This window comes from Oxyura jamaicensis, chromosome 5 (assembly GCF_011077185.1).
Source record: "Oxyura jamaicensis isolate SHBP4307 breed ruddy duck chromosome 5, BPBGC_Ojam_1.0, whole genome shotgun sequence".
Classification (NCBI taxonomy): Eukaryota; Metazoa; Chordata; class Aves; order Anseriformes; family Anatidae; genus Oxyura; species Oxyura jamaicensis.
Window position 1 is genome coordinate 11,761,920 of NC_048897.1, and position 13,844 is coordinate 11,775,763.

At 34.4% G+C, this 13,844-nt stretch overlaps 1 long non-coding RNA gene across 1 annotated transcript in view; it reads right to left on the reverse strand.

The window, feature by feature from the left end:
* Positions 1–364: 364 nt before the first annotated feature.
* LOC118167866 overlaps positions 365–13,844 on the reverse strand; it is a 185,397-nt gene continuing 171,917 nt past the window's right edge. The window contains exons 5-6 of the long non-coding RNA XR_004751269.1: positions 13,393–13,489; positions 365–1,850 (exon numbers count right to left, since the gene is read on the reverse strand). This is a non-coding gene — a long non-coding RNA (uncharacterized LOC118167866). The remainder of the gene's footprint in view (positions 1,851–13,392; positions 13,490–13,844) is intronic.

Below are 13,844 nucleotides of genomic sequence, written 5' to 3' on the forward strand. Positions count from 1 at the left end.
CCCTTTAAAGAATTGAGAATTGAGCTTTTTTTTTTTTTTTTTTTTTTGTGTGTGTGTGTGTGTGTGTGTGTAATGTATGTGACTTCATATTGTCAAGGGTGTACAATCTTTCCAATCTTTTATAAGTAATTTCAACAAAATATTAAATGAGAGATAGAGAAACCTGTCGATTTTTCATATGGAATTGATATTCCATATTCTAAAGCGGAAACAGTATCCTCATTACTGTGGTTTTCTCAAATGAGTTAACAAAAGACTGGGGAAGAAGTTTAGTATGGTTGTCTTTCATTATATTAATAATATTTTATAATATATGGCAGTGATGCATAACCTTTCATGTATGTTTACAAAGTAATGACATAATTGTTCATGCTTACATGATAATTAAATGTGTTGATGTTTACAATTAGATGTAATAACATAAAGATGGTCTGAATGTTTGCCAATGTATCTTCTATCTGGATCTTTTAAAAATAATATACAGTAGCAACTAATTAGGTGACTAATCTTTATGGCAATTTACAAATGGTTTGTACAATACACACACAAGCAGACACACATACACATATTAACATTCTTACCTATCTAAACATAATTAGTTGGATAAAGTCAGTACATTTTTCCATATAAGTGCCTTTCTTCTGTCTAAGGCATATTGTCCTTATAGAACACCTGACTGGATTTAAATTGAAATACAATATAAGTAATTGTGAAGTATTTTATAATAAAGTTTACATTATTTGACATTATGAAAAGAAAATTTTCTTAGCACTGTGATTTGTATGTACATTTTAGAGTAGTAGCATGAATCAATCAACTCCTGTAGAGGAATGACAAAAAGGGTCATTTATATGTCTGACATAGAATTTACATAAGAATAGATTTTTTTTTTTTTTTTGTATTTTGATAAAGACGAAGGTGTTTCTTGTTCACTAAGACTGAAAATCTTGAATGTTTTTTTCTTGCAGTGACATTATAAAGGACAAAAGGCTATAAGTACTGTCGCTTCAGAAAAATGTACAACACAATATTTAACCATTGCAATTAATCAAAATTTCCTTACAGAAAAGGGATAAATTGTGGGCTATTTAAATATCTACAAATGAATACTAATATATTGCTATTTTCAAATGTTTTTTTTGGGGGGGAAAACTTGTTTTAAGTTTTTAAGGGTTGGGGATTAATGCGGCTACAGTACATTTCTGAACAAACAAACAGTTTATTAAAACTGACCTGTAGGAAACTTAAACACAGCAGGAACTTAATAATCTTTGTTCATTGCAGCTTTACAGAACCCAGAAAAGGGGACAGTGCGTAAGTACTGCTTAACACATTTGATATGTTACAGTTGTAAAACTGTAACCATGAGCAGCTAATCTAATTTTTTTTTTTAAAAAAAAAAAATCAGAAGTGATTATTAAGCTTCAAGGGAACTGTGAACAAGTGTTAGTGATTGAAGAATATGTGGGACTTCCATTCAAACAGTCAAATTAAGTGATCAGCCCCTATTTAGGAGCCTTTTCAATATATTCTATGCCCCAGGGAATCTAGATCCAACCAAGAGCCATGGCCTGTGGTTGTTCTGCCTACATTTGCAACAGCTTGAGGTATGCCATCTCACATGGCTTAGGGAAATTGCTGCCAGCATAAACCAAATAATTCCCTCCCTCTGGTCTTCAAGAATAGCTGGAAAGTGTAATCTCTCATTATCAAACCTTCTGCTTTATTCCGTCCTGCTGTAGCTCAGTGTCATTGGCCTTGTTCACAGTCATCTCATCTTTGTCACAGATATATTTTTTTTAAATGTGACAGAATCACATTTAGTGATCATGAGCTTGACAGATACATGTCTGTAAAAGAAAAAAATATAAAGGGTAAATATGGAAAGATTTCATACAAGTTTAATACAAAATTTATACATTTTTTCCCATGAAGGTTCACACATTTCAGTTGAACAGATAAAACATTAATTATGATGTTATGCAATATATTCTTCTTTTGAGTAATAAAGGTGGCCTCTTTCTTGAAATTTCCTTGTATTCGTGTTCATTCTCTTCATTCTAATGTATATTTTTTCAAACATATTCTTTACACCAGCTTCAAATTTCATCATGAAAATCAAACCTTGAATTTCAGCTGTGTCAGGGACATCATTCTATTGCTTTCATATCTGTAGCTAGGTCTACTGTAAACTGATAAATGAGTGCTCATTTGCTACTGTCATATACCGGCATTATTTTACCATTCATACAGACAATCTATCACACATTTAACCAGCTAAGGACTTGCAGACATAATTACTTTACCTTACTCAAATTACTTCACCTAAATCTAATAAGCAACAGGGAGGTGCTGGTGCACCAGTCTCACAACATCTAAGCAACCTGAAAATATTCGGTTTCACGTGTTTTCTTCTCCTGTCATATAATCCTGTGATTCATTGACTTGTAGATGAGAATCTGGCCTCTTCCTGTTGATTTACTGCAGACTGAATTAAAAGTTATCTTGTGGACTACACACAGAATACTGTGGAATGATTCAGGAGAATTGTTTTCCTGAACCTTCGTAATGTTAGTATTGGATGGGAAAGGATGGAGTGCCAAAATGGAAGTGTGAAGTTTCTCTACAGAAAATCTGAGAAACATCTGAGGGATTTCTATTTACAAATACTAAGTAATTTGCCCAGTTTCTGGCTATGAGATCTGAATGATGATATTCAGTGCTGAACTTTCACTTACTCAAACTGACAAGGCAAGCCTGCAAGTAGCCGAAAGCCCCATGATCTTTTGTTGACTGCAAAATCTCTTAAGCAGATTCTCTTTTCCTTTTGATCTGTAGCAATATTCTATGTTAGTGTAATCAGTAGGAACAGGATCTTGCTTTCTGAGTAGTGGGGGAAAAGGGAGAGGATACGCTCCAACATCTTAAAACAGATGCATTAGAAAGGACAGAACCAAACTGCTGCTGGAAAATCTGGAAAGAACATTGTGTTTGACACTTTATGGCAACTCACTTTCCTGAGAACATTTCTATATCCAAACCCTAACAATTCTACATAAGGCTATTTACATGTAGTTTTTTTTTTTTTTTTTTTTTTCTAGTAGCTTTCATCTAAAGAGTGTTTATTAGATATTTAGAGCATCATGTAAGTATAACAAATAATAATGAGAAAAAAAGATATAGCTGAATTTATATACCCCAAAATATAGAGGTTGGACTAGATGATCTTGGAGATCATTTCCCACATGAATGATTCTATGATTTACTGAGAGTTGCCCCACAGCGACAATACAAGAATCTCATGTCACTTACACAAACTCAGTGCTCTTATCTCTGAAGAGTGACATAACATATTTTAAAGAAGATATCACATGACAAAGAAATAGCCAAAGCTTTCCAAACACAGTGCTCTCTCTCAAGCATACTCTGGAACCCATTTTTATTTGTCCCCATCTCTGCTAGATACTTCCATCTCTAAATCTCAACAAACACCTTTAATTATAATTGGGGAAAAACTTCTCTGCCTCTCTCTTCCTCCCCTCATCCACGACTGATTTTGAATATAGCCCAGCTTATTTTCCCTACCCCTCAAAAAACCAGCACTGCAACTAGAAACTGTCTAAAATGAGGGGGGAGAAAAAGAAAGAGCAGACCAGATTATCTTCCACACTTCAATTGTTGCACATTAATTCACTTCTACTATGCATATCTATTTTTTCTATAGGACAAAGGCCACCTTGTGTCATACTCCCTAGTTTTGGGAATAATATTAAATTAATTGGACTATATTTTGTATCCTCTAAGTTAAGTTACTGGATTTATTCCACTCTTCAATTGATTTTACTTCAAGAAGAGATTTAGGCATGGGAAAATTCCAGGCATCATCTGAAGGCAAAAAGATCTGTGGGGGTGTTGGGTGATCAGAAAGAATATATGAATCTCAAATAGGATGAATATTGGTCTAACAAGATTCTGTTTGAGCCACTTCTTCCAGCCATATGATTATCTCATGTTTAGGTTGGGATTCATTAATATCTGAGCTTCCATAAATATGCATCTTCCCAGCTGAGAAATTAATAAAGAAGATAAATTAAGAGAGTGATTATGTGAAAAGAATAGATCAAACTGATTGCAAGCTAGGATAAGATCTAGGTAAGATAGGATAAGAAGATCTGTGATCTTCTGTTCAGTATAGGTTTCATGACGCTGACTACTCCAAAATGTAGTAAAACATTTAATCATTCCGTTTAATCTGATCAGGGAAAATGATAAATGAAAGAAATATTTAAATATAGTGAACAGTTTATCAGTCTTTTATTAACTATAATGCATTTCTCTGTCCTAATTGGCATGTAGCTGATGAGCATTCACAAAGTAGTCTGCTGAAAAGTATAAATATACGCTGATGTGTTTTAACTGCCAAATAATATTTTAAGGTTCATTAAGGGTCATGATATATTTTCTATTAAAATGAAAGAATCTTCAAAAACAAAAGTTACTACTTTGTGAAGCAGGATTATTAAGTCAATCAAATTTCTCTATTCTGATTTCTGAAATAAGCAAGGGAAATTTTTCTTTCCAAGGACACAGAGAAGTAGTCACAATTAATTTTTTGTTGTTTTTGCCAAAGAACGAAGAGAACTAAGTAGTAAACATGCCCTAAAGGCAAAATGCATAATAAAATTCTTAACTTTAGCGTGAAAGACCTTTCATAAGTATCAGGAGCTGAGCATTAGATTTCTAAGCAACTCAGCATGAGTGGTATCAGCTGTCAAAACAATCCTAGAAGAAGGACCAGATCTTCCTTTAAGTTACTTTTTCCTTTTAGTAGTTAATTTAGAATAATGAAATATACCATTTCAAGTATCAAAAGGAGCTGTAGCTTATACACAGGTAAAACACAAGACCTTGAGACGACCAGATACATTATTTCTTGGAAATTCAGTGATGCATCACTATCAAACCACACCTTATTTATTTATTTATTTATTTATTTAATTTGTTAAAATTACACACACATAGACAAATATCATAAGGAATTGCTACCCACATAGACAACATAATTAACACACTGTGCCTGGTATGGCATTTGCCAACCAGCATATTTTCTAGGGCTGTTCAAACCTTCCCTACTGTGTCAGTCAGTTCAAAGCTGCTATTGCAGAAAGATAGATATTTTTATGTCAAAAGTCATTTGACCAACACATTCACTTTCCTTAGCAACTACGCTTAAATGTGTTGTGACATTTCATCAGTAATAAGATTTAGTTCAGTAGTTGAAATGATGACAGACTCCAATTAACAGTCTTTTTGGTGAAGACCACACTGGTTATTTTGAGTTTCGTGTTATGTCTGTTAAAGCTCAAGTTCAATGTTCCCTTCCCATAGCCTTTGAATATGCAAATATGCATGGGTGAAGATATGTATTATTTATAAATGAAGTCTAAATTGTTGATCTCTTTTGTGCAAAGTTTTTGCCTGGCCAAGAGGATTTTTTTTTCATTCTTCTAACTGTCCCCATTACTTATTTGCAAAGTAGATGATCTGTAAAGATTGCCTGAACACAAACAAGATCAACATTTGTCTGGCATAATATGTCACTATGACATTCTCCTTGCAATACCATTACATGATGCAATATTTTGCAGTGACACCTACTAGTTTTCTCAGGTGTCTACATTTCTCTATGTGAAGTTTAAGGTCTGTTATAAACCAAATGTTGGAATGTGAGAATGTGACTATATGAACAACCAAACCTGTAGACAACGGATTACATGGACACTGCAAATTCAGCTCTTACCCAATTTTTCTGCTTAAATGCATGGGTGATATTATATTTTCTAACATTTTTTGAACTTACAGTTTTTGTAAGCATCTTACAAGGCAGATGTTTTGCAACAAAAAGGGCAAATTGAACAGGTTAAAACTCCCATCCAGTGTTGGTTTAACAATTCCTACTTTCACTGACTTTGTTACTGTTTTAAAATATACCAAAATTTAAAATGAACCTATTTAGTCCCTGATGATTATGTTAAAATGGCTTGTTTCCATTAACAAAGATAATGTAATTTCTTTATTTCGGTTTTTATTGTGAATCATATTTAGGAGGAAGTGGGGTCAGTATTTAAAGAAATCTCTTTAATTTTATCGTTTAAGTGGTTATTATAAGCACCTCATCAGGTGTTAAGAACTCTTGAGTATTTCCTTTTGGAAGATTGAAGAAGGTAAATAATGTCTAGAAGCAAACAGAAGAAACTGTTTTTCAGTGTTTCCAGTGATTAGAATAGCATAAGCTAGGCCCTAGCTACTGAAGCCTGCTTGATATTGGATATAAAATTGATATTTGGAATACAAAAAATGACTTCATAAATTTTATATAGTGCTCATAATTAGCTTATCAGAACACCCACAACTGATGATTTCTGGATTCTCATTTCACACGTAATGAGAATAAGGTTTTAGGAACTATGTATATTTTTATGTTGTTACTGAGTTCTAACAGGTTTTCTTTACTAAAACTGATTCATCCTTGGTATTATTATTATTATTATTTACCCATATTTTAAAGTACATATCATAAAATGACACTACAGGAATGATAAGCATTATAGATCAATTTACAAAAGTACATTGTTGAAGCTTTTGAGTGTTTGGTTGGATGATTCAAATTCAAGGGCAGGGAAGTTACCTAGTTACCAAATCAATGGATTTGGCTTTCTTAGGAATGGGAGAAAATATTAGACTCTATTTGTGCTGTACTAAGGGAATTAGATTGGGGGACACAGGTGAATATTGATAGTATATTAATGAATTAGAAAAGTTTGGGAGAAGCAGTGTAAAAGAGCTTTCCATCTGAATGGATTTATAAAGCAAATTTCTTTGACTGTTGAATTTAAGACAGTGATATATTTTTGTTTTACTGAGACTGTTATACAGATTCTGCAGTCAGATGCCTGAAAGCCACAGAAACTAGACAAGAAGAGCTGCAAGATTATCTGACTACCACTAAAGGTCACATACTTTGCTATTTTATCAATCATATTCTTAACTTTTATTTGTATTTATTTTCATCATAAAGAAGTATACTTACATACTTATATACACTTACATACAACTGCTTCTACTTCACAGTGCATGATATTCAGAACAATACAATATTTCCTTTGTTTTCTAACCATTGGGGAAATATAAGAAACCAAGAGATATAATAATAAGAGGAAACACAAAACAAAACCTGAAGGTGGAATGTAAATATACAATCCACCCGAGCAAGTTTCTGCACTAATAAATAGGTGTTCATTCAAAGTTCATTGTGGTATGTACATTGTACTTTTCTTTACTATGTACCGGTACATGTGTGTATGGGAGAGAAAGTGATGTTTCTGAGAACTAAAGGTATGGAGGTATGGAGGACAGTTTACTTTTAATAAAGTAGTCAGATGAATCTATTTAAAGGGCAAAAGAGTGGAAAATTTTTTAAGCATGCTAACATGAGTGGATATAAATTGAGTTTTGAAACTGGATGATAAACAACAGTAGCTGTTTCCCCCTGTGCTCTAAAGACAACTCAGCCAATCATGACCTGGAACTTCTAAAGAGAATATAGACTATATGGATTACAACTACCTTATGGTAATTATAAGTTATGGCAAGTTATAGTGTTAAGTCTTTAGAAATTTGGATGCTCCTACCATATTCAGCAGCAGGCCCACAGTTTCCCATTTTTTTTTTTTTTCCAGTTGGATGCTTATAGAAGGCCTTCCTGTTGTGTTTGACATCCCTCACCAGGTTAAACTACTGATGGGCTAGATTGCCTAGATTAATGTGAAATAGTAGGATGAGATAAGTTACATCACAAGCAAATGAAATCTATGCCATTTAGGCTGCAAAACCATCCATTGAAGTTGTAGTAAGGGGGAAAAAAGACAAAAGACTTTTTTGGAGTGCAATGCGGACTGCAAAGTTCTGAGAGCTGGAGCTCCACACAGTGCACATCTGTGTGAATATGGTTGTCCCGATTGCATATGCCAGCTAGATCCTGGAAATCAAAACAGATGCCTCTGCTGTCACAGCATGGATAATCAGTAAGCCACACAACTGGCCCAAAGGTAGTTAGAAGCTGATGCCAGAAAGTCCATCAGAGTTGCGTTCTTGATTTAACATGTCAATTTAATGTGAATTATTATTATTTTTTTCTTTAAATGTAACATCTTTAAGAAAATCATTTGCTTTGTGTAGACCAAGACAACATGGAAATGAACCTTTGTGTAAATGAAAGATCAGGGTAATAACAAAAGCCAGTATCATGTAATATCATGTAATGGTGAGCTAGTGGTGGAAGCAAACAAAGAAAGAAAGATTGAAACAAAAATGCTGAGAGGGATTTTTCAGAGGTTAAAGATAGCAGTAAGTTATCTGACTCTTGAAACCCATTTGAATTAGGAGTCATATGGGAGCACAATAAATGCTTCATCTCCTAGGAAAAAAAATAAGTGTTATTGAGCATGCAGGTTATTCATTCAAAGCCTAGGAATTTCCTTTTCCCATCACCTATACCAGCCATGGTAACTAGGTTTTGGGGTAGGGAGCATGGATTTGAGCATTCAAACTACATTGTTCCTCTTACTAAGGTTGTAATTTCCTTATGTGGAAATTTGAGTAGAAGGCAACTTTTCTTTGTTGTACCAATCTTGTCATAGGTACTCAGTAAGAGATGGCTACTGATTTCAGTGACTATTATAATGTAGATTTTATCCTTTTATCCACTTTTATTACTGTTTTTAAGTCAAGCAACATAAACCCATTCCAGGTGGGTTCTGGTTTCCGTAAAAACTAAATTACAATTTGCTTTTTATGAAACCAGTCGGTAATGATGGTGTCCTGGGCAAATGATGAATAGTTATTTTGGCTCGTTTCGTAAAAATGGTGTTTTCGTATTTCATAGTGAGCTGAACAGAAGAACTGTAAGGGAATTCGACTGAAACTGGCATTTGCTACAAAGTCATTCTGTACTCACAGGAAAGCAGTATCCCAACAACTACACTGTTACTAGTTCATTTCAATACAGATGTTAAAAAAATCACACTTGTTTTCCATCTTTCACCTTTGCTCTGAGATATGAAGCGTGGTCTAAATTACACATGTACATTTCTAAATCTTTGCCTTTTTTTTTTTTTTTTTCCCTAAGCAAGTGACTCTTTAGCCTTTATTGCTATTGTTTCATAGCACTTATTCTCTTCCATTACTGTTTTTTTTTTCTCTTACATACTTGAATGACAGAAAGCTGCACCCTCTATCACATGACCTAAATATTCACTTACAGAGAAATATTTTCAAAGCAGTGACCTTCCAGAGCAGGCTACAAATTTGATAGTAAAAGCCATTCTATTGATGCTTCTCCTTTCCTTTGTTCCCTTCTCCTAAGGAGAGTAGATTGGAAATACAGCAATTATTCTGCCTGGAAATTGAAAGGGATTTCTGAGCAACCTTGCACAATTGAGCTGGCACATGTAAAAACTGTTTCTAACTCACTGAGCTGGCATATACTGCTAAATCAGCACTGGCAGGGCTCCAGACAGCCTGTCACCAACACTGGTTATTGCAGTAAGTACCAGTTCTGAGTATTGTATCCAAATTGGTTTTATTGAGTTGTTTCCTTCAGTGCTGAAAGGTCTGGCTTAAGAAACTAAAGCCTTGGACTAAAAATAAAGAGACCACAGTGGAAGTAAGTGTATGTCAGCTGAGCCATGGTAATTGAGTATGCTATTAATAAAAAGACTGTGCTTAAATTCCTTTCAATGCCCATATTCTTACATGGACAGACTTTTAATTTTTTACAATTAAATCAATTGTTTCTCAATTATCTTTCTAAAATAGTTCAGAAAATAAAAACGTAGACCAAAACATTCAAAGAATGATTATAAACTGCAGTACCTATGATCTGCTCAGGCCTAGCAAGCAATCTATTTTACTTCATTTTTTTTTTTTTTTAACTTCTTAGTTGGGATAGGAGGGTATTCTTAAGGAAATGTTCTCCTTTACAAGTAACTAGGTAAATCTTAATATTATAGTCTATTAGTCAGTTTCTCATTTCAGTTTAACATATGCCATATTTCCTTTCACTTCCTGCAGACAGGAAAGATTCACAGAGACAGCAATCACAATTCAGCTAATCATGGAAATTTACTAATCTGCGGTAATTCAGTTGCATCTGGTCTGTATGCTTGATATATACAAAGTGACACCCACTTTGCACAAGATGTGTCCCATTTAAATTTAGGTATATATTAAGAAGCTTTCAATATACTTGATGGCAAATAATCTCTGGGTCTACAGTAGGGTTCATATATTAAATATCACTGAGTGTAGAGAAAGAGAAGGTTGAAGAGGTAAAAACAGCAGGGAAGCATGCCGTATCAGAATAATGGAGCCTGTGACCATGCATCCAGGATGTCAGAAACCCTACGTAACTCTGTAAAGCCTTTGAGGTCATCACTGCACTTAGTGCCCATGTTTACCAGATTAAAGGTAATCTAAGTCACTATCTATGCTGCAGCACCTTCTTTGATTGCATAGTAGGCATACCCATAGTCCTTTGGAAAATAGAAATGGACCATAAAAAAATCAGTCTACCCTTCTTTTGCAAAACAGAATGAACTGTATCTGAATGACTCCTGATGTACTTTATCAAGTCGAATCCAAAAAGGCTCCACCAAAGGATTTAAAGGTGGTCTGACACATTCCAAACAATTTGTTTCGTTAACAGATGAAAACTTTTCAGTTGCAGACTTCTACATTATCTGCTCTCCAGTTAAGGCAGAGACAATGAAAACCTCTAACAGCTTGCTGGGAAATGCTAGAATGCTTGGTTATCCCTGTCTGCAGGTTCCAGCACATACTGGAAATGGAATAAATCTTGTGTCGTAGAGTAACAGTGAAATTCACTGGGCTTGAGACAATGGCAAAATAAATTTATTAATTTACAAACAAACAAACAAAAGATAACACAGGTATTAAGACAATAGGTACAGAAAAGATGTTTATACCTGTACCTAGTACTTAGTAGGTTCCAAATTTTTTCTCACCCTGTCAAGCTAAAACATACTTCAGAGCTTCTGGCTGATGTACAGCCCTGCATCTTCAAGTTGTATTAATGAGAAGGAATCTGTCAGAGGGGAGTCATACTTATTTTTACAGCAGATTACCTTTGAGAGCTATTCATGTTTAAAATCCCCCTCCCTCCCACTCTTTCTGGTTTTCTTAATATTAACTCAGTGGTGAAAAGTTTTCTTTCATCAATCCATTGCCTTCCTTTCCCAGCTTTGATCATGCCAGGATCTTCTGGGCATGGACAGATGCCATTATAACCTGCTCAAATACTCAGAGGTGAATCTACCAAATCAAGAAGGAAAATGCTGTTTTGCACCTGCTAAAGTAATGCTCAGTAATTGGTACCTTCATATTTATGAAGATAAATTGAAATTTATGTTACGTGTAAATCTGTAAATTGACAATCAGACTTCTGCAAATGGGATTAATACTTGCTTTTAGGACTGTGTCACTTCATTGATCTTTGATTAAGATGACGTAAAAATAACTGACTTTGGGGTGATATTGAGCTTGGGATGAACTAAGCGACCAATCCTGTCTTTAAAGCTATTGAAACAAATGATTCTACAGAAGATTCTACAGTCTGCTGATGCTATCTTCATCCATATGTTATTATACTTTCCATTTACATGTTGGTTTTCAATGTGTAATTTAAATTTTCTTTCCTGAAATTTTAGGCTATTCTTTCTCATTATATCTAACATAGGTTGGGTTAATAGGTTGGGTTAATAAAATATTCCCTCCTTGCTGCCTTCTCTCAGTTTCCTTTAGCTACCTTCTTCCAACTTCTCATTATATAGTGTTTTCCAGATCTCTATCTTTTTTAGTTCCTCTTTTCTGCATTTTGTTCAGATGCGCATAACTTTCTTGATATATCGTTCCCCATGACTGGATGGAGTTTTCCAGCAGACCAAAAGTATAATTCAATGTGCCTTAAACAACACTGCATGAAATCTGCTGTTTCAGATCATATTCTGCAGAACTCCTCCCTCACCTGATACTTCCCATGCTCTGTATAGCTGATGGTTGTTGCCTGTATGTAAAACTTTGACATTTGTTCTAGTTGAGCAGCAATCTCTTTTCCGTTCATTAAAAACTTACTGAATTCAATTATGTTTTCCATTATGTTTGCAATTCCTCCCAAGTTGTGTCACCTTCAAATGTGGTAACTGTTCTCTATTCTATAATGCAAATCCATAACACAAATACTGAACCAAACAGGACAGATCCTTCTGGAAGCTGTACTGATATATCATTCTAGTTAGTGGGAGGACATTCAATTTACTTGGTAGTAACTTTGTCACTGTATCTTAATTTGCTTCTGAGGATGTAATGGAGGACAGGGTTGAAAACCTTATGATGTTAACACAAATTACCTCTCCTTCTTATAATGACATACAAACAAGCTTGTACATTTTGTCAGCATCTGTGTGGGTATATTCAGCCAACATATTTTAACTCACAAAAGTTACAGAATGTAAAGCAACAAAACTATTTCAGATGAATGAGCATTACTTTAGTCAAAAGTAAACGTGAAGGCATATAAATTTGTTGATATTAGAAATGTACTCTTCTAGGGCTTGCTCATACAGTTTTTGTGCAAACAAAGGCTTCTCTGAAAATATGAGTATACAAGAATCTGACTTGAAATAAACTTCTGTGCCTTAACTGTCTGTAGACATCCAAAAGATTAGACCTAAACGTTTGTGGAAGAAAAAAGCCAAGCTCATCAGTAGACTCTTCAGCTGCAGTCAGCTTGTTTGGCCTATGGCATCACTATTTTACACCTTGAACTGATGAAGACATGCATGCTGAAATGCTTTGACTCAGTTGCTCTTACTAGCACTAACCAACCTTAAGGAATTTGTTTAACAGAGCACTAGCTTCTAAACCTCTACTGTAAGGAAGCAACAATGTCGCTGAAAAAAAAGGGTTTTACCTGTAATGGTTGTATAATATATCATGTAGTGTGATTCACTGCAAGAGCTTTATTTATCTAATGCTATGGTTATATAATAGCCAAAGCTGAAATATTTGAATTATTTTGAACAGATAGTTAAAGGAGATCTTTCTATGTCCTTGAAAGGGTACTAATGGTGATCATGTATAATACACCAAACACCTCTGCAAAACACTCTGCTCTGGATTAGCTTTATTCAGAACACAGACTGTGATTTTGCTTTGGAAATCTTTATAATTCCTGTGACCTATACAGTTGAAAAAAAAAAAACATCCCACAGCTATACTTTTCCAAAAGCAGAACAAAGAGAAGAAATAACATACCTTTCACAAGGGACTTGGTATTATCTGAAACCCTATAATCCAAATCTCATTCTGTTTCTTCAATTGGTTGAGTGATTTCAGTAGGCGTGCCTGCAATCTAATCAATTTTAAAACAGCTGTAAAAATAGATTTCATTCACTGAAGGCCATCCTACTCATGGATTAACATCAAAGTTAGTAAATATAAAAGGGGTGTGATGAATTACAAATATCTCAATAGTACCATACAACTTACCCCAAGACTGTGATTTATCAGCAATATTTGGGGTAGCTGCTCCTTTGGAACATAACACTATCACTAAGGAATAATATATATATATATTTATAAATTGCTTTATCTAGCAGCAGAGGAAAATTTCTTCCTGTGCCAGGAAGATCTTGTGAAGCACTGTAATAGCTGGTTAACACTCATCTGGAAGTTTTAAAAGTGCTTTACATAAATAAAATATCATA